The 27306-nt window shown below is 36.3% G+C and overlaps 1 protein-coding gene and 1 long non-coding RNA gene across 5 annotated transcripts in view; one reads left to right on the top strand and one right to left on the bottom strand.

The window, feature by feature from the left end:
• TAFA2 (TAFA chemokine like family member 2) overlaps nt 1-27306 on the bottom strand; it is a 551862-nt gene that overhangs the window by 333075 nt on the left and 191481 nt on the right. The gene's annotated exons all lie outside the window — the stretch shown is intronic.
• LOC141544082 (uncharacterized) lies at nt 1661-22493 on the top strand. Its single transcript, XR_012482539.1, has 2 exons — nt 1661-1725; nt 20733-22493. It is a non-coding gene; the product is annotated as an uncharacterized LOC141544082 (long non-coding RNA).

Below are 27306 nucleotides of genomic sequence, written 5' to 3'. Positions count from 1 at the left end.
AAATGGAAAAGAAATAAATAATAAAAAATTAAAATAAGCACCTATTATGTACTACACATTGTGCCATGTACTTTTAAAATATTATCTCATCTTATTCTCATCACAACATTGGGACTATTATTATATTATAAGGTGTATGTGTAATTGTTGTTTACATACCCTCCTTCTAGGACTTCTGGAAATCTTTACAACATCAAGTTGATTCATATCGTTTATTATATCACTACTTGCATGTACAATTCATGTTTGTTACACCACATTGAGCCTGCACCAGCTATGGGGAGAGTCATCACTAGTAGCTTGTGCTTTATTGCTATGTGCTTGTGTAATATCTCCCATGCTGATGGGTTTGTGCATACCTATTTCTAGTAAGACCCTTCAGCCCAGAAATCCACTAGCAATATCTGGCTTGACTCCCCACTTTCCTTTTGTGTTTTTCATCTCTTTTCCTGAGAAGTCAGGGATGATGTGATCACCTCCTTTTGGGGCTTTTCACCTCCCTGAGAAGTGAGGAAGGGCATGACCACCTGTGTTTTAAAACAAAAGAAAGTGGGAGATGTAGAGGACTGAAACTCCAAAAAGGTATGCTTGAATCAGACAACAGAGTACTTAAGGCTAATTACCTATTTGATATGAGATATTGACTCTATTAGCATATATTTGGATAAATGGCTCTTCTCACCATTGGTGCTTACTGCATGTTTGGTGTAAAGATAATCGTAGGCAAGGATTGGAGGGCAGAGGGAGAGAGGCCAGAGTCACTTGTTAGCAAAATAAGGAGGAGAGAGGATGGAGACTCTGGATTTCAGGATCCAGGATATATCTTTGGCAAGCCTCATGGCAATTTGCCTGCCTCCTTCACTTCTCCCCCTAAAGACCAAGGACTTTAATTTATCCTGACTCTGCCTGACCCCAAGGCCTTCCAGGGAGCTAGTCTGTATTCTACAATTGTTATCCTCATTTTATAAATGAGTAAACTGGGATAGATAGATATTAAGTGATTTGTTCAGGTTAGATAGTTAAATGTCTGAATCCAGATTGATCTCGGTCTACCTGATTCCAAGTACAGTGTCCTATCCCCTGCACCATCCAGCTGCCTTTAAATTACCTATCAAGTCACTTCCAAAATCAAAACAAAAAAATTAATATCCTGACAAAAAAAATTCTAGGCAAACTGCTAAGAATCAAACTTGACTTGTAAAGTCAGTTACTCAAAATTCACAAAAAAGTAGGATCAAAACTTGTGCAGAACTACCATTTTTATTGGAGTATAATGATACTAATTTTCATGCATATAAGATTTCAGAAACTAAAATGTAGGTACCTGAAACTAGTCCTCTATATTGTTTATTCTTAATCTGTCCAAAAATGACAAATGTTTTCCTATTTCTACTGTACTCTATGAAAACAGCTGAGTAAGGATCCTCGAATGGATTCTTCATCCCTAATAAATCATTTTAATTTGTTTCATATGTCCCCATGAAGGGAATAAGAGGAGGCTGAGGTACGTAACACACCACTCTGAAAGTGCATTTCATTGGCTTCTTCTTCATTCTAGATCAACACTAGCAAAGGGGTAATGACGCAGCTGCCTAAAAATAGGGTGTTAAGCAATGTTGAAGGAAATCATTTACCAAATGGAGCTTAGAATAAAACATTTAAAGGCAAATCATATGGTATGAATGCGATGTCACCTCTACTAAATGCCCTCTGTTCCAAAACCAGGTATGAAAAAATATTGTAAAACTTTGTACTTATGCAAGTGAAGAGTGGGAAAGAATTTCAGCTTCATGTCCAAGAATGCCTTACTTGTATATGTAGGGCCACAGAAACCATATTATCCAATTCTTTTAGTATTTTTATCTGGGGTAGAAAATGAGCATTATTTATGAGAGAGAGAGAAATATGCCAATGTGTTAGGATTACTAAGTGAGAACTGAGGTTGTCTGGATAGTGACAAGGTGAGAATTCAGGTTTTCTGGACAATTACAAGGTGAGAACTCAGGTTGACTTGATAGAGGGGGCAAGCTCATTGGCTGGGGTGGTTCTTCCCAGAAGCCCTTGCATTATCCCACGCCCATTCTCTGGGAGGATAAAAAGAGACAGCACTGGGCGCAGAGAGCAGATCGGCCTGGAGAAGGATAAGAGCTGGAGGAGATTCAGAGCCAGGATTCAAGAAGAAGACTCTGAATTGCATCAGGCTTGACGGGGCTCTCTGCAGGAAGGGAAGTCACTTCTTTGGACAAGAGTTAACAGCAACTGCCTGGAGACAACGGTTCGTTACAGGAAGAAGAATCTGTCTGAGAGATTTGAGTAGACACAGCAGATCTCTTCCCAGAGAGCGATCCAGCAGCTTCTGGAGACGATAGCTCACTACATTTGGCGCCCAACGTGGGGCAAGGACTTTTGCTTATCCTGACAAGAGGAGCTAGACCAGACCTTCGCAATTTGGCGCCCGAACAGGGACAGACACGGTCCTGATTCCAGTGGAAAAGCTTCCGATCTAGATCTCAGTCTCTCTGACCCAGAACCGTGAGTAACGAGGAAACTTTGTTAAAGATTAAGTGAGCGTGCTAATAGATAAATAAGGAACTTAACTTGTTAAGGGCTAAACCAGGAATCTCTTATAGCTGAAATGGGGCAGATGTTAGCTATATTCAATCCCTGGACCTCAGCCGACTCAACCCCAGCCCCAGAAGCAACCTCAGCTCCACCCCCATTCAGGAGTGGTACTATAGAGAGTATAATCAAGATAATTGAGGAGCAGAGTTTACTTGTAACCTGGGTACAGATTGCTAAACTCTTGGCTGCATTAAGACGCACATCCCCTTGGTTCTTAGAGGAAGAAAAGATAGATGTAGATAAATGGAAGCTAGTGGGATATGAAATGAAAGAATTTCAAGCAAAAAATGGGCCTCGTTCAATTTCTGCAGAAGTATTTTATATCTACAACATAGTTCAATTAGCCTTGAACTATCAAGCAAGTTGTAGGAGAAGGAAAAGTTCTAAAAATGAACAGAGGAGGAAGTGTGAGGAAAAAAGGAAAGATCAAGATCTTTCCCTAGAGCAAGAGGATTTAAATGAGGAATTATGGTATGATTCTCTTGAAGAAGCTTCAACCCTGCCTAGAGAACAGATTATTGACAGGCCCACATCAACCCCACCTTCAGAGATGGAGGAAGAAAGAGGGGAAGAGGCAGAAACACAAACAGAATTGCCTGTGAAGAAGCCTAAGCCTATGACAAGATTAGAAAAAGCATTGGTTAAAGCTAAGAGAGAAGGACAGGATATAAGTGATTTTATACATGCATATCCTGTGATTGAAAATACTGACTCTGTAGGTAAAAAAAGGAGAAGATATGCACCTTTAGATTTGAATAAAATTAAGGATTTGAAAAAAGGTTGTACCCTTTATGGGGCTACATCAGCTTATGTCAAAATGTTACTAGATGGTTTGTCTTATGAAGTCCTAACCCCGAATGATTGGAAATCCATAGCAAGGACATGTCTGGAACCTGGAGAAAATTTATTATGGCTTGCGGAATTTCATGAATTATGTAAAATTCAAGTCAGATGCAATTTGGAAATAGGAGTTAACACACAATTCACTTTTGAGCACTTAGCTGGTGAAGGTCAGTATGGAGAGAATTCGGAACAGATTAATTATACCATGACAATATATGAACAAATTGCTAAGGCTGCAATAAAAGCTTGGGGTGTCCTTCCTGGACAGAAAGATCGTGGAGAGGCTTTCACTAAAATACAGCAAGGTCCCAATGAACCTTTTGCAGATTTTGTGGGACGTTTGCAAACTGCTGTCAAAAGAACTATTGGAGAAAATTCAGCTACAGAAATAATGACCAGACATCTGGCTAAGGAAAATGCCAATGAGATTTGCAAAAGAATTATATGGGGATTAGACAAAGATGCTGCTTTAGAGGAGATCATAAGACGCTGTGCTACAGTGGGAACAAATGCTTTTTACACCCGGACAATGATGAATGTGGAAAGACAGGGTCCCTCCTGGCAAGGGCCTTCTAGAGAAACTCGGCGATGTTTTCAATGTGGAAAAATTGGACATCTAAGAGCTCAGTGTAGGTATGGAGATACAGTGAGAAGACAGGGTGAGAGAAGACCTAAAACCCCATGTCCAAAATGCAACAGAGGACTCCATTGGGCATCAGAGTGTAGAATAATTCAGGGAAATGGGATGAGGGGCCCAGGTCCAGGGCCCCAGGCAAAAAAGACTTGGGGCATGATGGCAGCTGATGTTATACCTAAAGAGCCTTTAGAAGGCCAGGACTCTGATTTAATCAATCAGCAGAGAAGCAATCACATGGCAGAAAGGGATTACCTGATAAGTCAGTCAAAAGGCAATCAGATTGCAAAAATGGATTACACTTGGGGAGAATACAGGCCTTTTAAACCAACAGGGCTGTGTCCAGTGCAAACAATTCCAATGTGATTGCCAGATGATGAGAAGAGATTTAGAAAGTGGTAAATAGAAGGTAATTAGATAGGTTAACTGCCTGGGGGAGAGGGTTTGCTTGTATTTCTTCAGCAGGAGAAGGAATCAGATGGGTGCCAACGAGTCATATTCGCCTTATCCATCAGAGAGAGACAGAAAAAGAGAAAGACCTCAAAATAAAGGAGAAGATCTAAGAAACATCTGACACTGAAAGAGCATGGATAATAAGAAGACTGTTAAAGAACTTAAAAACCAGCAGGAATCATTGGACTTCCTCACACAAGATGAGAATAATGGACAATGGACTTATGGACATTTATAAATTTTCAATTTATGATTATTTGATTATGTTATATACTTCTAGCATGCGTTATGTTACTATGTTACTATATGCTTATGTAATTTATGTAATTATCTGTAATACTTCCCATATTGATGGATTTATGTTTCAAGGTCATTTATGTAATTATCTGTAATACTTCCCATATTGATGGATTTATGTTTCAAGGTCATGACTGTCCTATGTTCTAAATCAAAAGAAAGGGGGAGATGTTAGGATTACTAAGTGAGAACTGAGGTTGTCTGGATAGTGACAAGGTGAGAATTCAGGTTTTCTGGACAATTACAAGGTGAGAACTCAGGTTGACTTGATAGAGGGGGCAAGCTCATTGGCTGGGGTGGTTCTTCCCAGAAGCCCTTGCATTATCCCACGCCCATTCTCTGGGAGGATAAAAAGAGACAGCACTGGGCGCAGAGAGCAGATCGGCCTGGAGAAGGATAAGAGCTGGAGGAGATTCAGAGCCAGGATTCAAGAAGAAGACTCTGAATTGCATCAGGCTTGACGGGGCTCTCTGCAGGAAGGGAAGTCACTTCTTTGGACAAGAGTTAACAGCAACTGCCTGGAGACAACGGTTCGTTACAGGAAGAAGAATCTGTCTGAGAGATTTGAGTAGACACAGCAGATCTCTTCCCAGAGAGCGATCCAGCAGCTTCTGGAGACGATAGCTCACTACATTTGGCGCCCAACGTGGGGCAAGGACTTTTGCTTATCCTGACAAGAGGAGCTAGACCAGACCTTCGCAATTTGGCGCCCGAACAGGGACAGACACGGTCCTGATTCCAGTGGAAAAGCTTCCGATCTAGATCTCAGTCTCTCTGACCCAGAACCGTGAGTAACGAGGAAACTTTGTTAAAGATTAAGTGAGCGTGCTAATAGATAAATAAGGAACTTAACTTGTTAAGGGCTAAACCAGGAATCTCTTATAGCTGAAATGGGGCAGATGTTAGCTATATTCAATCCCTGGACCTCAGCCGACTCAACCCCAGCCCCAGAAGCAACCTCAGCTCCACCCCCATTCAGGAGTGGTACTATAGAGAGTATAATCAAGATAATTGAGGAGCAGAGTTTACTTGTAACCTGGGTACAGATTGCTAAACTCTTGGCTGCATTAAGACGCACATCCCCTTGGTTCTTAGAGGAAGAAAAGATAGATGTAGATAAATGGAAGCTAGTGGGATATGAAATGAAAGAATTTCAAGCAAAAAATGGGCCTCGTTCAATTTCTGCAGAAGTATTTTATATCTACAACATAGTTCAATTAGCCTTGAACTATCAAGCAAGTTGTAGGAGAAGGAAAAGTTCTAAAAATGAACAGAGGAGGAAGTGTGAGGAAAAAAGGAAAGATCAAGATCTTTCCCTAGAGCAAGAGGATTTAAATGAGGAATTATGGTATGATTCTCTTGAAGAAGCTTCAACCCTGCCTAGAGAACAGATTATTGACAGGCCCACATCAACCCCACCTTCAGAGATGGAGGAAGAAAGAGGGGAAGAGGCAGAAACACAAACAGAATTGCCTGTGAAGAAGCCTAAGCCTATGACAAGATTAGAAAAAGCATTGGTTAAAGCTAAGAGAGAAGGACAGGATATAAGTGATTTTATACATGCATATCCTGTGATTGAAAATACTGACTCTGTAGGTAAAAAAAGGAGAAGATATGCACCTTTAGATTTGAATAAAATTAAGGATTTGAAAAAAGGTTGTACCCTTTATGGGGCTACATCAGCTTATGTCAAAATGTTACTAGATGGTTTGTCTTATGAAGTCCTAACCCCGAATGATTGGAAATCCATAGCAAGGACATGTCTGGAACCTGGAGAAAATTTATTATGGCTTGCGGAATTTCATGAATTATGTAAAATTCAAGTCAGATGCAATTTGGAAATAGGAGTTAACACACAATTCACTTTTGAGCACTTAGCTGGTGAAGGTCAGTATGGAGAGAATTCGGAACAGATTAATTATACCATGACAATATATGAACAAATTGCTAAGGCTGCAATAAAAGCTTGGGGTGTCCTTCCTGGACAGAAAGATCGTGGAGAGGCTTTCACTAAAATACAGCAAGGTCCCAATGAACCTTTTGCAGATTTTGTGGGACGTTTGCAAACTGCTGTCAAAAGAACTATTGGAGAAAATTCAGCTACAGAAATAATGACCAGACATCTGGCTAAGGAAAATGCCAATGAGATTTGCAAAAGAATTATATGGGGATTAGACAAAGATGCTGCTTTAGAGGAGATCATAAGACGCTGTGCTACAGTGGGAACAAATGCTTTTTACACCCGGACAATGATGAATGTGGAAAGACAGGGTCCCTCCTGGCAAGGGCCTTCTAGAGAAACTCGGCGATGTTTTCAATGTGGAAAAATTGGACATCTAAGAGCTCAGTGTAGGTATGGAGATACAGTGAGAAGACAGGGTGAGAGAAGACCTAAAACCCCATGTCCAAAATGCAACAGAGGACTCCATTGGGCATCAGAGTGTAGAATAATTCAGGGAAATGGGATGAGGGGCCCAGGTCCAGGGCCCCAGGCAAAAAAGACTTGGGGCATGATGGCAGCTGATGTTATACCTAAAGAGCCTTTAGAAGGCCAGGACTCTGATTTAATCAATCAGCAGAGAAGCAATCACATGGCAGAAAGGGATTACCTGATAAGTCAGTCAAAAGGCAATCAGATTGCAAAAATGGATTACACTTGGGGAGAATACAGGCCTTTTAAACCAACAGGGCTGTGTCCAGTGCAAACAATTCCAATGTGATTGCCAGATGATGAGAAGAGATTTAGAAAGTGGTAAATAGAAGGTAATTAGATAGGTTAACTGCCTGGGGGAGAGGGTTTGCTTGTATTTCTTCAGCAGGAGAAGGAATCAGATGGGTGCCAACGAGTCATATTCGCCTTATCCATCAGAGAGAGACAGAAAAAGAGAAAGACCTCAAAATAAAGGAGAAGATCTAAGAAACATCTGACACTGAAAGAGCATGGATAATAAGAAGACTGTTAAAGAACTTAAAAACCAGCAGGAATCATTGGACTTCCTCACACAAGATGAGAATAATGGACAATGGACTTATGGACATTTATAAATTTTCAATTTATGATTATTTGATTATGTTATATACTTCTAGCATGCGTTATGTTACTATGTTACTATATGCTTATGTAATTTATGTAATTATCTGTAATACTTCCCATATTGATGGATTTATGTTTCAAGGTCATTTATGTAATTATCTGTAATACTTCCCATATTGATGGATTTATGTTTCAAGGTCATGACTGTCCTATGTTCTAAATCAAAAGAAAGGGGGAGATGTTAGGATTACTAAGTGAGAACTGAGGTTGTCTGGATAGTGACAAGGTGAGAATTCAGGTTTTCTGGACAATTACAAGGTGAGAACTCAGGTTGACTTGATAGAGGGGGCAAGCTCATTGGCTGGGGTGGTTCTTCCCAGAAGCCCTTGCATTATCCCACGCCCATTCTCTGGGAGGATAAAAAGAGACAGCACTGGGCGCAGAGAGCAGATCGGCCTGGAGAAGGATAAGAGCTGGAGGAGATTCAGAGCCAGGATTCAAGAAGAAGACTCTGAATTGCATCAGGCTTGACGGGGCTCTCTGCAGGAAGGGAAGTCACTTCTTTGGACAAGAGTTAACAGCAACTGCCTGGAGACAACGGTTCGTTACAGGAAGAAGAATCTGTCTGAGAGATTTGAGTAGACACAGCAGATCTCTTCCCAGAGAGCGATCCAGCAGCTTCTGGAGACGATAGCTCACTACATTTGGCGCCCAACGTGGGGCAAGGACTTTTGCTTATCCTGACAAGAGGAGCTAGACCAGACCTTCGCAATTTGGCGCCCGAACAGGGACAGACACGGTCCTGATTCCAGTGGAAAAGCTTCCGATCTAGATCTCAGTCTCTCTGACCCAGAACCGTGAGTAACGAGGAAACTTTGTTAAAGATTAAGTGAGCGTGCTAATAGATAAATAAGGAACTTAACTTGTTAAGGGCTAAACCAGGAATCTCTTATAGCTGAAATGGGGCAGATGTTAGCTATATTCAATCCCTGGACCTCAGCCGACTCAACCCCAGCCCCAGAAGCAACCTCAGCTCCACCCCCATTCAGGAGTGGTACTATAGAGAGTATAATCAAGATAATTGAGGAGCAGAGTTTACTTGTAACCTGGGTACAGATTGCTAAACTCTTGGCTGCATTAAGACGCACATCCCCTTGGTTCTTAGAGGAAGAAAAGATAGATGTAGATAAATGGAAGCTAGTGGGATATGAAATGAAAGAATTTCAAGCAAAAAATGGGCCTCGTTCAATTTCTGCAGAAGTATTTTATATCTACAACATAGTTCAATTAGCCTTGAACTATCAAGCAAGTTGTAGGAGAAGGAAAAGTTCTAAAAATGAACAGAGGAGGAAGTGTGAGGAAAAAAGGAAAGATCAAGATCTTTCCCTAGAGCAAGAGGATTTAAATGAGGAATTATGGTATGATTCTCTTGAAGAAGCTTCAACCCTGCCTAGAGAACAGATTATTGACAGGCCCACATCAACCCCACCTTCAGAGATGGAGGAAGAAAGAGGGGAAGAGGCAGAAACACAAACAGAATTGCCTGTGAAGAAGCCTAAGCCTATGACAAGATTAGAAAAAGCATTGGTTAAAGCTAAGAGAGAAGGACAGGATATAAGTGATTTTATACATGCATATCCTGTGATTGAAAATACTGACTCTGTAGGTAAAAAAAGGAGAAGATATGCACCTTTAGATTTGAATAAAATTAAGGATTTGAAAAAAGGTTGTACCCTTTATGGGGCTACATCAGCTTATGTCAAAATGTTACTAGATGGTTTGTCTTATGAAGTCCTAACCCCGAATGATTGGAAATCCATAGCAAGGACATGTCTGGAACCTGGAGAAAATTTATTATGGCTTGCGGAATTTCATGAATTATGTAAAATTCAAGTCAGATGCAATTTGGAAATAGGAGTTAACACACAATTCACTTTTGAGCACTTAGCTGGTGAAGGTCAGTATGGAGAGAATTCGGAACAGATTAATTATACCATGACAATATATGAACAAATTGCTAAGGCTGCAATAAAAGCTTGGGGTGTCCTTCCTGGACAGAAAGATCGTGGAGAGGCTTTCACTAAAATACAGCAAGGTCCCAATGAACCTTTTGCAGATTTTGTGGGACGTTTGCAAACTGCTGTCAAAAGAACTATTGGAGAAAATTCAGCTACAGAAATAATGACCAGACATCTGGCTAAGGAAAATGCCAATGAGATTTGCAAAAGAATTATATGGGGATTAGACAAAGATGCTGCTTTAGAGGAGATCATAAGACGCTGTGCTACAGTGGGAACAAATGCTTTTTACACCCGGACAATGATGAATGTGGAAAGACAGGGTCCCTCCTGGCAAGGGCCTTCTAGAGAAACTCGGCGATGTTTTCAATGTGGAAAAATTGGACATCTAAGAGCTCAGTGTAGGTATGGAGATACAGTGAGAAGACAGGGTGAGAGAAGACCTAAAACCCCATGTCCAAAATGCAACAGAGGACTCCATTGGGCATCAGAGTGTAGAATAATTCAGGGAAATGGGATGAGGGGCCCAGGTCCAGGGCCCCAGGCAAAAAAGACTTGGGGCATGATGGCAGCTGATGTTATACCTAAAGAGCCTTTAGAAGGCCAGGACTCTGATTTAATCAATCAGCAGAGAAGCAATCACATGGCAGAAAGGGATTACCTGATAAGTCAGTCAAAAGGCAATCAGATTGCAAAAATGGATTACACTTGGGGAGAATACAGGCCTTTTAAACCAACAGGGCTGTGTCCAGTGCAAACAATTCCAATGTGATTGCCAGATGATGAGAAGAGATTTAGAAAGTGGTAAATAGAAGGTAATTAGATAGGTTAACTGCCTGGGGGAGAGGGTTTGCTTGTATTTCTTCAGCAGGAGAAGGAATCAGATGGGTGCCAACGAGTCATATTCGCCTTATCCATCAGAGAGAGACAGAAAAAGAGAAAGACCTCAAAATAAAGGAGAAGATCTAAGAAACATCTGACACTGAAAGAGCATGGATAATAAGAAGACTGTTAAAGAACTTAAAAACCAGCAGGAATCATTGGACTTCCTCACACAAGATGAGAATAATGGACAATGGACTTATGGACATTTATAAATTTTCAATTTATGATTATTTGATTATGTTATATACTTCTAGCATGCGTTATGTTACTATGTTACTATATGCTTATGTAATTTATGTAATTATCTGTAATACTTCCCATATTGATGGATTTATGTTTCAAGGTCATTTATGTAATTATCTGTAATACTTCCCATATTGATGGATTTATGTTTCAAGGTCATGACTGTCCTATGTTCTAAATCAAAAGAAAGGGGGAGATGTTAGGATTACTAAGTGAGAACTGAGGTTGTCTGGATAGTGACAAGGTGAGAATTCAGGTTTTCTGGACAATTACAAGGTGAGAACTCAGGTTGACTTGATAGAGGGGGCAAGCTCATTGGCTGGGGTGGTTCTTCCCAGAAGCCCTTGCATTATCCCACGCCCATTCTCTGGGAGGATAAAAAGAGACAGCACTGGGCGCAGAGAGCAGATCGGCCTGGAGAAGGATAAGAGCTGGAGGAGATTCAGAGCCAGGATTCAAGAAGAAGACTCTGAATTGCATCAGGCTTGACGGGGCTCTCTGCAGGAAGGGAAGTCACTTCTTTGGACAAGAGTTAACAGCAACTGCCTGGAGACAACGGTTCGTTACAGGAAGAAGAATCTGTCTGAGAGATTTGAGTAGACACAGCAGATCTCTTCCCAGAGAGCGATCCAGCAGCTTCTGGAGACGATAGCTCGCTACACCAATGTATATATACAAATGAGACTAAAAACAGAGCTAGAAAGATTGAAAGAGATAGAAGAGAGAAAGAAAGAAGAAGAGGGGGGGAGAGAGACAGACAGAGACAGAGACAAATAAGGAGGGGAGAGGAGAGTCAGAGAGAAACAGAAAGAAAGAGTTTATAGCAAGCAAGCTTTCTCTGTTTTCAATTACATTGTAAAAGCCCTACTGAATTTAAAACCAGAAGACAGGTGTTCAAATCCCAGCACTATTGTTTATTACTTATTTGACCCTAAATATGTCATTTAATCTTTCTTAGTTTATATCCTATAACTGATTTTCTCTAATCAAGATTACTACCTTCTTTTTAAGTTTTACTAGATTGGTGGATAAGAAGGAATGTTAAAGACTTACTTAGATTTCAGTGTAGCATTTGGCAAAATACCTCCTGCAATATTTGTGGGCAACATGGATTACTAAATGATCCATTTCTATGCACTCTAAACTGGTAGAATAGCCAGTCACAAAGTGCAATCATTCTTAGCTCAATGTCAACTTAGATAGAAGTATCCAACTCAGATAAATATATAAATGGCATGCTTATAAAATAGGCAGATGATACAGAGCCAAGAGGGAGAGTTAACTCATTAGAGTCCAAATGGGCCAGAACCTTGGTCTGAATCTACTAAGATAAAATGTAATCAATCAGCAAACATTTATTAAGCACCTACTCTGTGTCAACTAAAATGACAAATACTAGAGTTACAAAGGAAAAAATTACTGGTATCTATCCTTTCCTCCTAGGTTTTCTTTCCTCGCTTCTGGATTTTTTGTCATGCTGCTTTCTTTCCATCTTTGCCTACCAGTATGAGGAGTCCTGAAAAGTCTCCTTTGTTGGCTCTCATTCACATAATTTACACCTATCCATGGATATACATCAAATTATAGGCAGAGGGATACCAACAAGGATAATTTAAAAGTCTTACACAGATTTAAAAGGCGCTCTCTTCTCCCTTCTCAGCATCATCAAGGAAAAATTAATGTTGATCCTTCTTATCTTTATGTGCCCAGAACTAACAATGCCTTACATATAATTTTATTTTTAATTTACCCAGATGTAAAGGATAAAGAAAACATGGCTAGAAGCAATTCCATTGGAAAAATAGCTAAGGATTTTAATAAAGCAAAAACTCAGGAGAGTTAAAATTGTGATATACTGTAGCATCTAAAAATGCCAGTCACCAGTCCTGCCCAGCTTTTCAATCAAGCTATCAAAAGCCTCCTAAAATCTTTGAGCTGATTTATTCTTTAAGCATCCATTTATTCTCCCTTCTCTGATTCCCTTCTGGTCTACCCCAAAATTCCTGATGACCTAATATCTGTCAACCAAAATCACTACTACTTTAAGTAGAAACCCTTTAACTTTCAGTATACTCTTGTCTCAATTCATCTGAGCCCTACCTACCCCTGCTTCTTAATCCATTCTATCTTCTTTCACACTGCCTTTTGAAGTTCCCACTGTATTGTAAAAGTTTTTCTTCATCTCTTCAGCTGTAATATCTCTAAAGTCACAGAAATATGGTACTTTCCTGAGGAAACTATTTCTAAATATTATAAATTTGGAGTTAGAAGGGACCATAGAGACCATGTGGCCCAACTCCTAATTTAACAGATCAGAAAACAGAGGCTTAATGAAGTCAAATTGTTCAAAGTCACACAGATAACAAGTAGCAGGGGTTGGGTTTGAACCGCAATCCTCAAACTCCCCTATTTTATTGAATCATTCTGTTTTCTTGTCATCTTTTCTAATACTGGCAATTCCAGTGATATTAGCTCACAATACCAAAATCCATGGGGCCAGAGGAGGAATTGATATACTCCTTAAATCACAATGAAACTTCCAGACCTTTACCATCATTCAAAAGCCTCTCTTCTCTAACATTTGCATTCCTCAGAGTATGTCACTATCATATCCCACTAAATTACAGGACCCTTCCCCACTTTTCCCAATGATTTCAATATTTTCAGGCTTTCTCTCTTCCCCCAAGTCATGAAAAACTTGATGTTGATCATTCTTATCTTTATGTGCTCAGGCCTAATAATGACTTACACATAGTTTTATTTTTAATTATTTTGTAATATTTGCTTCACTCTTTCCCCTGTAGCATGTCCCTTCTTTTACAATGAAACATTTTCCCCATCAGAAAAATATGAATAGAAAATTTCAAAATTGCCTTAAATTGAAATTTTTTTCATTAAAGGATCTGATCAGAACTCATGGATAAAGGTATTTGTGGCAAAGGTCCCTTTTGAAAGCATCCAACCTTAGAAATAGATTCTTGATTATACTGCATACCATAGAATTATTCAATGGATATATTTCCAAAGTCAAGTGGAATGAGGCCTTATGCATTTCTGGGCATAAATTTGAGTAACTTATATCTGCCTATTTAATTGCCTGGCCATAAATGTAATTTAGGGATTGTTGTCCTTTGTTCTCAACAAAGAGGACCAAAATGACATCACTGTGTTAGAATCAAGTTGTAATATGTTCAATTGTGGTTGATCAGACCAATATAAGCTCTAAATGCTCTACCATAAGTCAGACACAAATAGTCTATATGAATTGTTTTAATGTTTAAATTAGATTTTGAAAATTATTTAAATCATCTTTGGATATTGCATAGAATTGTACAATATGCCTGACTTTGTGCATCTCCTGTTTCTTTTGAACTTCAATTCTACTTTGTTCAAAGAGCACAACACCTTCTCTGATGAGGACACACCATACTGGGTAGTCCTGTGTCAATGACTCCCATGCCAAAAAATAAATCCCAAAGAATGTCCTTGTATTTTTTTTTCTGACTACCATATTGAGCATTTGTCCTGTTTGAGTTTTCCATAAAATAGTCATTTTGGCAATTGTATGTTTGGCATTCAAAAATGTGTCCCACTCAGTAGAGTTGTATCTTCTGCAATAGTTTTGTTTGAGAAAGGATCTCAGTGTCCAATAACTTATTATCAGGTGATCCTTCAGAGTCTTTCTAAGACATTTCAAATGGAAGCAATTCAGTTTCTTGGCATGGCACTGGTACACTGTCCAGGTTTCATAGGCATACAACAATGAGTTCAGTACAATGGCTCTGTGGACTTTCAATCTGGTAGTCATTCTAATACCTGTCCTCTCCTACACTTTCCTTTTGAGCCCCCCAAACAGTGAGCTAACTCTGGCAATGCAAGTGTCAACCTCATTATCAATGTGTATATTTCTAGAAAGTATACTGAAGGTGAGTGAACTTATACACAGAATTCAAAACTATCTGAATTTGATGTATAGATATACTATTGGGAAGAAGAGATATTCAGCTGAAGAAATAAAAATATGGCATTTTATAATATTTTTAGTATATTTAATGGTATAATATTTGCTTAGAAGTTAGGCTACAGAGGCAGCTAGGTGGCACAGTGGATAGAGCACCAGCCTTGAATTCAGGAGGACCAGAGTTCAAATCTGGTCTCAGACACTTCCTAACTGTGTGACCCTGGGCAAGTCACTTAACCCCAGCTTCAAAAAAAAAAATTTACTTAGATTATACAAAGCTTTTTATTTCTCAAAAAACCTATGAGAAAATGTAATAATATTTTCCAGCTATATTGTATAATTCTATGCAATCCAAAGATAATTTTGAAAATTTTAAACATTAAATTTAAACATTAAAACAATATTAAAATTATAACTATTAAACATTTATTGATAGTCCTTCCAGGAATATAAAATATTTTATAAAGACAGGGACAAAGTTAGAGGAACAGAGTCTCCTCTCTTGACTGAGTAGTTGACTTTCCAAACTTTGTTGCAACCATACACAACGTATTTCCTATGCCACAAAAAATGAGATTATCAGAGGAAACTTTCCCTCATAATTTATTTGATATCAAGAACCGAAGTCCTAGAATATGTTATATTTTAAGACTATTTTGCTACTTTTATTAATTTTTAAAATCTTGATTAAATGCTTTACTTTTAAAGTGTATATTCCTTGTGGGATCTGCTAACTTAGTACAAAGCATATTCCTGCAGGCCTGGTACAAACTGAGTTGAGATGGAAGGTCCCAGCCAAGTAAAGACGCAGGCTTTGACTAAATGAAATGCACTTACCATCCAAAAACTGCACATTAAACCCAGTAATCTTTATGAATACAGAATTGAACAGCAGATGTGTTTCACCTATAAAATTAGCCAGAGTCTTTTTGGAAACTGTTTTTCTCATTCAATCAACAAATTAACTATATCTTCCAGCTTTCTGTCATCCACAGATTTGATTGGCATAATACCTTTGCCTAGATCTAATTCAATTAAATTCAGCAAACATTTATTAAGTATGTACCATGTTCAAGTTGTCATGCCAGTTGCTAGGAATAAACCATGAAAAAAAATTTTTAATCCCTGAATGATCGATCACTCTTCGTATTTGATCATTTAACCATTTTTCAAACTCACATACCTATATTATCATTCAGGTCAGATCTTGTCATCTTTTCCATAAAGATACTGGAATTTTTATTTTTTTATGAAATCCATATAGTATATGTAGACTACCACTCTAATATACTAAACCAAAAAAAAAAAGTTAGTCTGAAATGTTTTTTTTCCCCTTAGTGGATCTAAGATATCATACCAATCACTATTTTCATTTCTAAATGCTCATAAACCAATCCTTTCTTAATGATCACTAGACTTTTATCATCCCAAAAGGTAAATTGAGAAACTAAAGGACCACTATCATTCAGGAAAATAAAAATTGTTCATAATCTGCCTATATTACTTTTTGTTTTAACTTTCTCCTTTTGCACTTTTCAAAAATCACCAACAAATATCCAACTGATCCTAAAACACTTAAAATAAGTTCATAAACTTATTTGTATATATTGGTAGATTAGAATTAAGATATGAGTTCTCTGGGAACTTTCCTCCTTTTTTAAAGTGTTAGAAAAGTAAGAATGTGGAATACTGAATATAATGGTCAGATTTTTTCAGTGTATTGGATATTTTTGCTTTTTTATGCTTTGCTGTAAGGGATACTTCTCTGGGGAATGGGGAGGGAATATAGGGAAGACATAGGGAAATGTAAATAATGTAAACACAAGAGATATCAATAAAAATTATTTTTAAAAACTGTCAGAATCAGATTAGGTAAACCTTCTAAAACTTAAAATAATTAATTTGAAAAAAATTTAAAAGGATGAAAATATTAAGATTTTAATAGTGCTTTTATTAAGCTTCTAATGTTTAAAATGTAAGGACAACATCATGTGAAAAATATTACATTAATTATTTATGGTTTGCTAGCTCTGTTGGGAAGCTCACAAACCATCTTTATTCAATTCAGTAATATAATAAAGCTCCTCCTATGTGTATGATCCTAAAAGAAATGCTGAAATTAACAGATTTAAAAAAAATTAGTTTCTGCCCTCAAGGATCTCACAACCTCAGGAGAATATAAGATGTACACAAGTTTGACATTAAGTAAAATATAATGGGAATGAAGGAGAGATTCAGCCAAAAATTATAAGAAATTTTAAAAGAAAGAGATTATTTTCAGGTAAAGGAATTAGTGAAACTTTTCTGGAGAGGTAACTCAGACTAGATTCTTTAGAAGCTCAGAAAATCACTATTCCCCCTACCCCTGTCACAGCTCTTACAGTCAGCTATTGACTGTAAGAACAATGAATGAAGAACAAGATATGATACTAAATTTAGATGCAGAAAAAAGAAAAAAAATGACAATTCTATAGTAGCTCAGGCATCTTAGAATTCCAAAACTAAGAAAGATGGAAAAATTACCCAAGAAAAACATCTTTCTACAAAAACTCTCTGTGACTAAAAAGAGTTTAGAATCTGAGCAACTAACAAGTACATCCAGAAATGTTACAGAGAAGGACTTTGGAGAGTATCTGGAAAGCATCAGTTCCTAAAGGAAAAAATAGAGTCTAAAGAACTGTGACTGCCTTATTATTTATGAGTAGGTTAAAAGGAGATAAATAGAACAAGGCAAAACTTCAGGAAGAACTATCTAAAAGTGGACTCTAAATCCATGCTCCAGCATGGTTACAACCCTATGCCTATCTAAATATTTCAGACAACAGTAGACAAAATAAATGGAAAGAATTCATTTCAATTAATCATTCTTTCTGGCCTAGAATTCTAATTACCTGACTCTCTGAAGCAAATAGAGTGCCATCCCATATATTCTCAGCTCTCCACCTGTTGAAGAATTAACATTGAGATTCCATGGAGTATTCTTCTGATTAACTAAAGATTAAAAGAGCAAAATATGGTTGGTGCCTGCTGGCCAAAGAAAATTGTAAATGCTGGTTAAAAGAGATAAAAGAAATTTTGAAAAGAAAAATTTAAAAGAAAGATGTTAATTTTACTAATATTTAGTATACATATTGCTATTGATGCTCTCACTTGGTTTGCAGACGTGGTGAAAGTAACTTAAAAGTAGCTCCAGAGAACTAGTCAAATTAAGTTAAATTTTCAAGATGAAGAGTCACATCTCAGAAATGAGCAATCTCTTCAAATCTGTATTTGACTTATGATTTATGATTTTTTATTACCTAACAATTAAGAAAATGATGGAGAAAATGGCAATAATATAGATTAATCCTAAAAACGTGTTGTGTGCACATTTCTTTTTTTAACTTATTTATTTAATATTTCCCTAGTTACATTTTAAAAATGATTTTAATAATTTGTTTTTAAAACTTTTGACTTCCAGGTTCTCTCCCTTATCCTCACCCCCAATTAAGAAACCATATGTGAAGTTATGCAAAAATTTCCATAAAAGTCATGCTGGGAAAGAAATCATAGATCTCCTATCCTAATGGGAAAAAAAAAGCCCTCCACAAAAATGAAATCAAAAGGGAGACAGAGACAAACAAAGAGACAAAGAGAGTATGCTTCAATCTACATTCAGAAACAAATAATTCCTTCTCTGGATATGGATAGGATGTTTTATCATAAGTCCTTCAGAGCAGTCATGGATCATTGTACTGCTGAAAATAGCAAAGTCATTTATAGCTGGTTATTCCAAAACATAGTTATTACTTTGTACATTTCATTTTGTTTGAATTCATGGAGGACTTTCTAGGTTTTTTTTTACTGAGAGTATCCTACTCATCATTTTCCATAGAACAATAATATTCCATCACAATCACATATAACAATTTATTCAGCCTTTCCCCAATTGACAGATATCCTCTCAATTTCCAATTTTTTGCCCTGAGAAGAGTTGCTATAAAAATTTTGTATATATAGGTTATTTTCCTTTTTTTAAGAAAATAAATCTCTTTTGATATTTATGCCTAGTAATAGTATTGTTAGGTTAATTTATAGCATGAATTTATAGCTCTTTGGGCATTAATCATTTGTCAATTAAAGATGGCTCTTATTTTTTTGTAAATTTGACTCATCTGGAAAATGTTCTACTCTATCGTTCTGGATGTTCTGAAGTTCTATAATTTGTTTAAGTTCATTATTTAAAGGAATTTGGAGCTGTTTGGGGGAAAGGTTGGATGAATTCCTGCCTTCACTCTACCATCTTGGCTCCACTTCCCCACATATTTATTTTTTAATTTTTATTTCTTTTATTTTTACTTTATGGAGATTAAAACCAAGCATTGCCACAACAGAGTATAAAAAAATGATTGCACATGAAACTAAAAATGTATTGTTCTCAACTTGCTATTCCTTTGCAATATATAATAAAGTTATCATGTAATTTTTTTTCTTTCTCCCAGACCTAGAGACAGCTAACATTAGATACAAATATGTGTGGGTATATACATAGGCAAAATTATCCTATGCTTATATATGTTATGTTTCTCTTTTTCCAAGAGATACAACTGTTAAACATTAGCCAGACAAATCCCTTATATGGTAAGCAAGGTATTTTGAGGGAACAGTGGAGATTTCGGTCATTCTTTTATTTGAATTTTGCCTTCTCCCAAAATAAAAGCCTCATACCTGTTGGCAGATGCTTAAAATTCTGTCATTAGGTTTTTATTCCTATTGAAATGCAAATCCTGCTTGAAGAAGTGACTATTATTGTCAATTATTTTCAGTTTAGTGTGTGGTAATATTAGAAAGCTGACCTCAGAGTCATAAAACCCTGAGTTCAAGTTATTCCTCCAATACATTTTCCTTCTGTGAGCCTGAACAATTCAGGCAGTTCTAAAAGACTTTAATTACACAGCAAGTAGCAATCCAAACTCATAGGAAAAGGATCTCCTTACCAGAAGTTCTATAAATCAATGAAATCACAGGTCTCACTTTTTAAAAATAATAATAATGAAGCATCTCAGAGCTCATTTTTATAGGAGAAGATTCCAAGAAAATTGTGAACTGAGTATAGAGTATGGAACTCAGATATAGAAAATATAAAGCAAAGAAAAAAGTATAAACAAAAGTGTAAAGCTGTTCAAAGCCCTCTTTTGTCTTGTTCACTATGATAGGCATAAGCATACGAGCGTGCATACACACACACACACACACACACACACACACACACACACACACACACACATACACACACATACACACACCCATACACACAACCTTAGTTTCTGGTTCTTTGCCACCATCCAAGAACGCTGTTCATACAACCAAAATTCCAGAGGACCAATGATGAATTCTATCTGTCTCCTAAGACAGAGATAGATGGTAGGCAAAATATGCAAAATGAGAAATACATTTTTGGATATAGTCAATTTGGACATTTGTCTTGCTTACCCCCTAATATTTGTTATAAGGATTTTTTTCCTAATTGTATTCAGAAAAGAAGACAAAATAACAATTTTCTGATCAAAAAACAAAAAAGTTTTAATGAGAAGGAAAGAGAAGTTATTGTTCATTATGCCTTATTCCTTGCCTGAATCTACAATTCTCCTATCTGCTGATAAGTCAATAGTCTATATGGGATGTTCTTGTATTTGACAAATGACTGTATCAATGGGTTTGGAGTCAGTATTGAGAGCTAATATCTTATCTTTCATTCTTCAGTGATGCTACCATCCAAATGCCAGTTGAACAGCCAGGTGTGAAATCTGTTCAGATGGAATGAAAAGAGACTTCAGAAAAAATATTTTCTTCATAATTTTAAATCATGAGAGAACAGAACGAGACCCAACATTCTCAATCTTATTTCTTCTCTTCCTTCCATATTTTTGGCAAGAGAGGCACTCCATCTGGGTCCATAAAATTTTTGGAATTCAGCACCTAGTGCTTCAAGGCCACAGCTACAAGAGGGAGCATCATTCTATTTGAGAGAAGAGTAGACTAATAAATTCATTAAGTCCACAGAATTGGTTTTTTCATGGTAAAACCAAACTATCTTGCCTGGCATGCCATCTCAGACACAAATCCTATTTAATCCCATTCTCTTCTATCAGCAATGGAATATTTACAACCAGAATGGCTCATTGATGTGTAATGAAAGAGACTACTGGAATTTATCCCAGCTCCACCTTTTGGGGTATCTCCTCATTAGGCAACCAGGTGTAAAAACTCTATTTCCTGGACTACTATCAATTGGATCAAGTTATAGATTGAGACATAGAATATCTGAGTTGGATGAAGTACAGAGTCTATTCAGGTCAAGCAGGATCTCACCAAGAATTCCCACCACGAAATCAATAACTAATTCCTATCAACCTTCTCTTGAAAACTTCCAGGAAAAGGAGTATCCACTCCCTGCTAAAACAGCCACTTTCATGCCTCCCCTAATTGCTGATTTTTTCCTTATATCAAGGCAAAATTTGCTTGCATCCATTCCTTCTAATTAAACCCTCTGAGACCAAGCAAGGGGAAAAATTGGGGATAGGAGTGGGGAAAGAGATAAGCATTTATACAGTGTCTATTACGCCAGCTATTGTGCTTAGTGCTTTACAAATATTTTCATTTGATCCCCACAATAACCCTGTAAGATGAATACCGTCATTGTCCCCATTTTACAATTGAGAAAGCTGAAGCAAAGATTGAGTGACATGTTCATGTTCACAGTGGTAATAAGTATATGAAACTGGATTTGAGCTCAGGTCTTCTGATTGAGTTTGTGTCTAGCACTCCCATAGCTGCAGAACATATCTTATTTCTCTTCCATATGACAGTCTTTCAGATACTGGAATACAGCTCTATCTTGACTTTTCTTGTTCTGATAAGTTTTCTTCTCCAGGTTAATCACCCTCAAATCTTTCAAAGTATCAAAGCATACTCTCCAATCTTGTCACCATTTTCCAGATGCTTATAGAAATGCTCACAATTTTTAACACATCATTCCTGAAGACCTTGATCTGATTAGAAGACCCATGAGCTATAGAGAGCCCCATGTCACTATGACCATTACAATTGTCTAAAATTATGTGTCAGATCCTCTGTTTCCAGTGAAGGTATACTAAGGCTGCCCAACCTTTGTCCATAGTCTAAGATCTTCAGTGTATGAAATCATTCTAGAATCAATTCACAAGATTAGTGGGGGGGGGGGGTTAAGATTCTACAAAATTCTGTATTCTTGAAAGAGTAATATAAATATTTATCTTCTTCAAATCCCTGCAACAACCTTTAAGAGGCTCATGAAAATAGGCCAGATTCTTGGATCAGGTAATTTTGAATGCAAACAGAGATGGATGCATAGATATGCATATATAGAATGTCAGTTTATATTCAGATACAATTTAAATGTTTCAAAGGGATTTGATGTTTTGTTCCTTTTTTTAAATTGTAAGTAAAATTTTTATTTTAAATAAAGCTTCCTTGTAATTTAAATTACTTATGTTTTAGTTCGTTCAGTTTGATGAATAAAAATGTCTTTTTCGTTGATTTTTCAAAAGATATTTATTTTAAAAACTAAAAATAAAATAAAAATTTCTAGGTCTGTATGCTAATGAAATGTGATGACAATCTTCATGGGTCACCCACACACAAACATATACCCAGAAAATATGAACTTCAGATTATTTCATTTTCTTCTTCTTTGAACTTTTCCTAATCCCAATATTATAATTATATTGTACAATTATATTACTTATAATATAATGGACTGACAATATTTATTGATAATATATTATAATTATGTTAACAATCTGAACTAATTCTGGTTGTACAGTGAGAGTGAATAGAATACTCAGTAAGGAATTGGGAGGATTTGACTTCAAATTTGACATCCAGAACTTACTCACCTATATGACCCTGCAGTGGATAGAATGGAGGTTTTGGAATCAAGAAATTATGAGTTTGAATCCTGCCTCAAAAACTTAGCAACTGTGTGACTCTAGAGAAGTAAAACCTCTCTCAACCTGTTTCTTTAATTGTAATATGACATAATAATAACACCTACTTCAGAGTATCACTGTGAAAATCAAATAAGATAATATTTATAAAGCATTTACCATGGTGCCTGGAAAATAGTAGGGTTTTAAAATATGCATGTTCTTTTCCCCCCACAGATTCATAGGAGGTCTTGCTCCATTCATATACATCCTCCTTTTTCCAGAACAATATTCCTTACACATATTTCAATCGCACATCATTAAATTATTAAAAATCTCTTAAATGGCCCCTCTTTGTCTCACAAAGCACCTCAAACTCATTTCATTGACAATCAAGACCCTATTCACATTATTCTGCCTACATAGCCCTGCACAAATAGATACTCTACATTCTGGTGAAACTAGACAATATCATACCCCCAAACTATGTCTTAAACTCTCCCACTTCTGAGTATTTGCACATGATATTCCCTATGCCTGTTATATGTTCCTTTCACATATTTATCCTTTAAACTTGATTATATGTTTAAAAGAAATAGAAAAATTTACATAATAGATTTGCAGTTTTCATGTGCAATCATCTTTTTTAATTATACTGTTATCGAAATGTTCATTTTACTTCCCAAATTAAAATAAAATGAATTTTAAAAATTTTTACCAATTCTTTTTAAAACCCAACACAAATGCCCCTTCCTGCATAAACCTCTCCTACTCCTTCAAATCAATAAACATCTCCCCATTTCAACCTCATCTTCCAAAAACCTCTAAAGAACTTATCATGTTAGTTAGATGTACCTATGTCTTATCTCCATAAAAATTACAAAGGTATAGGGACTGTGTTTCATCAAAACTTTATTTCCCCAGAATCTAACATAATAATCTTTACACTTAAATATTCAAATATATTCCATTAATTTGGATCTTTGATCATGTGTAGATAATAGCTCATCCATGCCTGAATATGTTGTGCATCTCTTGTTCATAACCCCCATAAATTCACTTAACATTCTGACAACCTTCTTATTTTCTCTGGACACTGGAAGGATATCAGAAAAACATTCAAGCTTTATACTTGTAATCCTTTGCTATAGCCTTGTGACCATTCTTTCTTTTCTTACCATATATTTTTATAATGACATTCTTTTTTGTACACAAGCTCTTCAAAAGTTCATATTTAGTTTCTAATCTTTCATTAAGTAAAATATGACTTGTACTAATTAATAGGTGAAAACTATTCAACAGAGCTTTTAGTTATAAAAACGGCTTATAGCAGTACACTCAGTTTTATAAAAATTGATATTAAGTGAAATCTGACACCTTTGTGCCTAATAATGACTGTTACTTGAGTTAAATAAAATTTGGCAGGAACATTAAGAAATCTTGTCAGAGGTGATGAATGTGAAGGAGATTTTGATTGTTGAATAAAGTTTTATCTTTAAAATTTTGCTCATATTTATTATAAAACATTCACCATTCACATGTTCACCAACCTCTGAATGAAACCCATTTTTAATTATTAGAAGACTGAGATGTTCTATGATTTGCTGCTATCTACCAACATTAGAAGAATATTGGTATTAAAAAGATGAACCTTTGATTATGGAATAAGTTTGAGATCCTAAAAAAGCTATGAAATGTCATGAAGATATGCCCAAGACTCCAGAACTGTAAAGGTATGTGGTGGCACTGCTGGTCATGATAACAAAAATAGTTTATTATTGAAAAAATCTTTGCAGATTTTTTTCCTTCCATTTATTTTTCTTATGCTCATCCTTAAATGACCTTAGGATGACTTTGCTTAATTCAATCTCTTTTTAAGCTTTTGGAAAATGGCTTTATACTTTATTGTTTCTCTTTTTTAATGAGACACAGTTCATATTCTAATTTGTAGCAATTAAATTTCTGTGTGAAATTATTATAGTTTTTTCCTTCTATTATTCATTTTTTCATACCCATTAACATACATGAATAGGTCAGGATGGTGTCATTTCAACTGCATGTATTATTTCTGTGTAACTGTTATTTTTATTCTAACTTTACAGAAATTTTTATCTTTGCGAGAACAAAGTATTATTTATATATATATATATATATATATATATATATATATATATATATATATATATATATATATATAGATGCCAGATCCAGAAATGGTTTCTATATAAATTCCTATATGTTGAAATATAATATTTATTTTTTGTGATATTATTTTGTAAAATCTATGTCTAATATATATACATTATTTTCTCAAAGAAAATATACACAAGTGGAAAGCTTCTTTGTAATCTGCAAATGTTTGACCTCAGTCATTATTCCTAATCAATATTTCAGTTCTCAAAATCACTACCTATTTCCAACTTTACATTCTAGTCCTATATCAAAGTATATATTTATTGCTTTAGCACTGGGGTCTCAAATATTTGGTCATTACTTGGTAAAGCTTACCAACCCTTTCTCAAAAAAAATTTAAAGGCATAAATTATGTAGGATTACAAAGGAAATCATATATTGAAATACAGTTGTCAAAATGTTTTTAATTAATTACACAGACACCATGATAAGATTCTATGTCTTAGAGATTCTTATTAAATAGAATCCCTCAACCTCCTCATCTTTTGCAACTGATGTTGGAATATAAACCTAAATCAGAGTCATTTTGCAACTTATCATGAAGACTACACACAATAACCAAATTTCTCATGAAGAATTGTTTCTTTTTTCCTTTGGAATAAGACAAAACATTTTTTTTAATTTGCTGTCTCTCTGCAAGCATCTTTTCATGGAATAGTGTTACCTTCTTCCTTTTGGTTTCATTTAAAAAAAGAGCACCAGGATTGATGATTAATTTTTCCAAGTATTACATCAATTCATTTGTCTTTGAACAAGGATGATCAAGTTAAATTTTAGAGATAGTCTAAAAACTATTATATTTGCCATTCTGTGAACTTTTTTCACATTGCCAGTCTCACAAAAAAAGGTAGAGGGGAAGGGTCATAAAGTATTGGGGACCATTTTCACATTTCTTTTTGTTTCATGGATTACTTTGATCAAAGAATTCTCCAAAGGGCCAAGGAGACAGCTTGCTGCTGAGCAAACTCTCTGCATTTGAATAAATTGGTTCTTGGAATGTAAAAATACCATAAGCATTTCCACAATGGTAGAACTGAATTCTGCTTGGCCTAGCCTTCAACTCAGAATCACCTCTACAACTCAGTAAGGCATTTGAATAGAACCGAATGTATTGTGAGAGAGAAGAAGAAGAAGAAGAAGAAGAAGAAGAAGGAGGAGGAGGAGGAGGAGGAGGAGGAGGAGGAGGAGGAGGAGGAGGAGGAGGAGGAGGAGGAGGAGAGAGAGAGAGACAGAGACAGAGAGGGAGAAACAGAGACAGAGAGAAACAGAAAGGGAGAAAAAGAGAAAGAGATAGCTCCTGAGGGAAGGGACTGTTTATTTTCCTCTTTGTATTCCAAGCTTTTAGCACAGAGCCTGGTTTATGGTCACAGTTTAATAGGTGTTTCTTGACTAGATAGCCTGTACAAAATGTGTTAAATGCATTTTTAAGGTGAGATGAAAGGAGACAATCCTTTTATTCCTTATAATTTGGGGGCTAGTATATTCTAAATTGCCTACAATATTGCCTAATGTACAATTATCATACCAATAGATTTAGAATTTAGGAGTTTCATCTATTTTGATGCTCTAAGAGATAATAACATAGTGCAGTCACTAGAATTCTGAATTTGGAATCAGAATGACTTGGTTTTAAATCCTGTTTCTGATATTTATGAGCCATTTAATCAGGTAGATGGCACAGAGGATAGAGTGCTGGGCCTAATCTTCCTGATTTCAAATATAGCCTTAGACACTTACTAGTTGATTGACCCTGAACAAATCACTTAATCTTGTTTGCCTCAGTTTCCTCATCTGTAAAATAAGCTGGAGTAGGAAATACAAAACCACACCAGTAGCTCTGCTAAGAAAATCGCAAATGGAGTCATGAAGATTCGAACAGGACTGAAAAGCCTAAACAATCACAAACTAACAACAGGTTACTTAACTTCTCCTCCTCATGTTCTTTGCCTATAAAATGGAAGTTACAATATCCATAGTACCAACTTTGGATGGTGTAAGGCTCAAATGAGATAATATATGTTAAAGTACTTTGGTGCACTCTTAAATACTACATGAATGGCCATTATCATCATTTCATACTGTTAGCAACAACATTTAGATTAAAATGTTAATGTTGAATCTAATTGTGGGATACCAGGAATACATTTTTAAGTTACCTTGGAGTGTAGTTATGTAAT

This window comes from Sminthopsis crassicaudata, chromosome 5, assembly GCF_048593235.1.
Source record: "Sminthopsis crassicaudata isolate SCR6 chromosome 5, ASM4859323v1, whole genome shotgun sequence".
Taxonomy (NCBI): domain Eukaryota; kingdom Metazoa; phylum Chordata; class Mammalia; order Dasyuromorphia; family Dasyuridae; genus Sminthopsis; species Sminthopsis crassicaudata.
The sequence above is the reverse complement of the archived record's forward strand: the minus strand, read 5'-3'. Positions and strand labels throughout refer to the sequence as shown.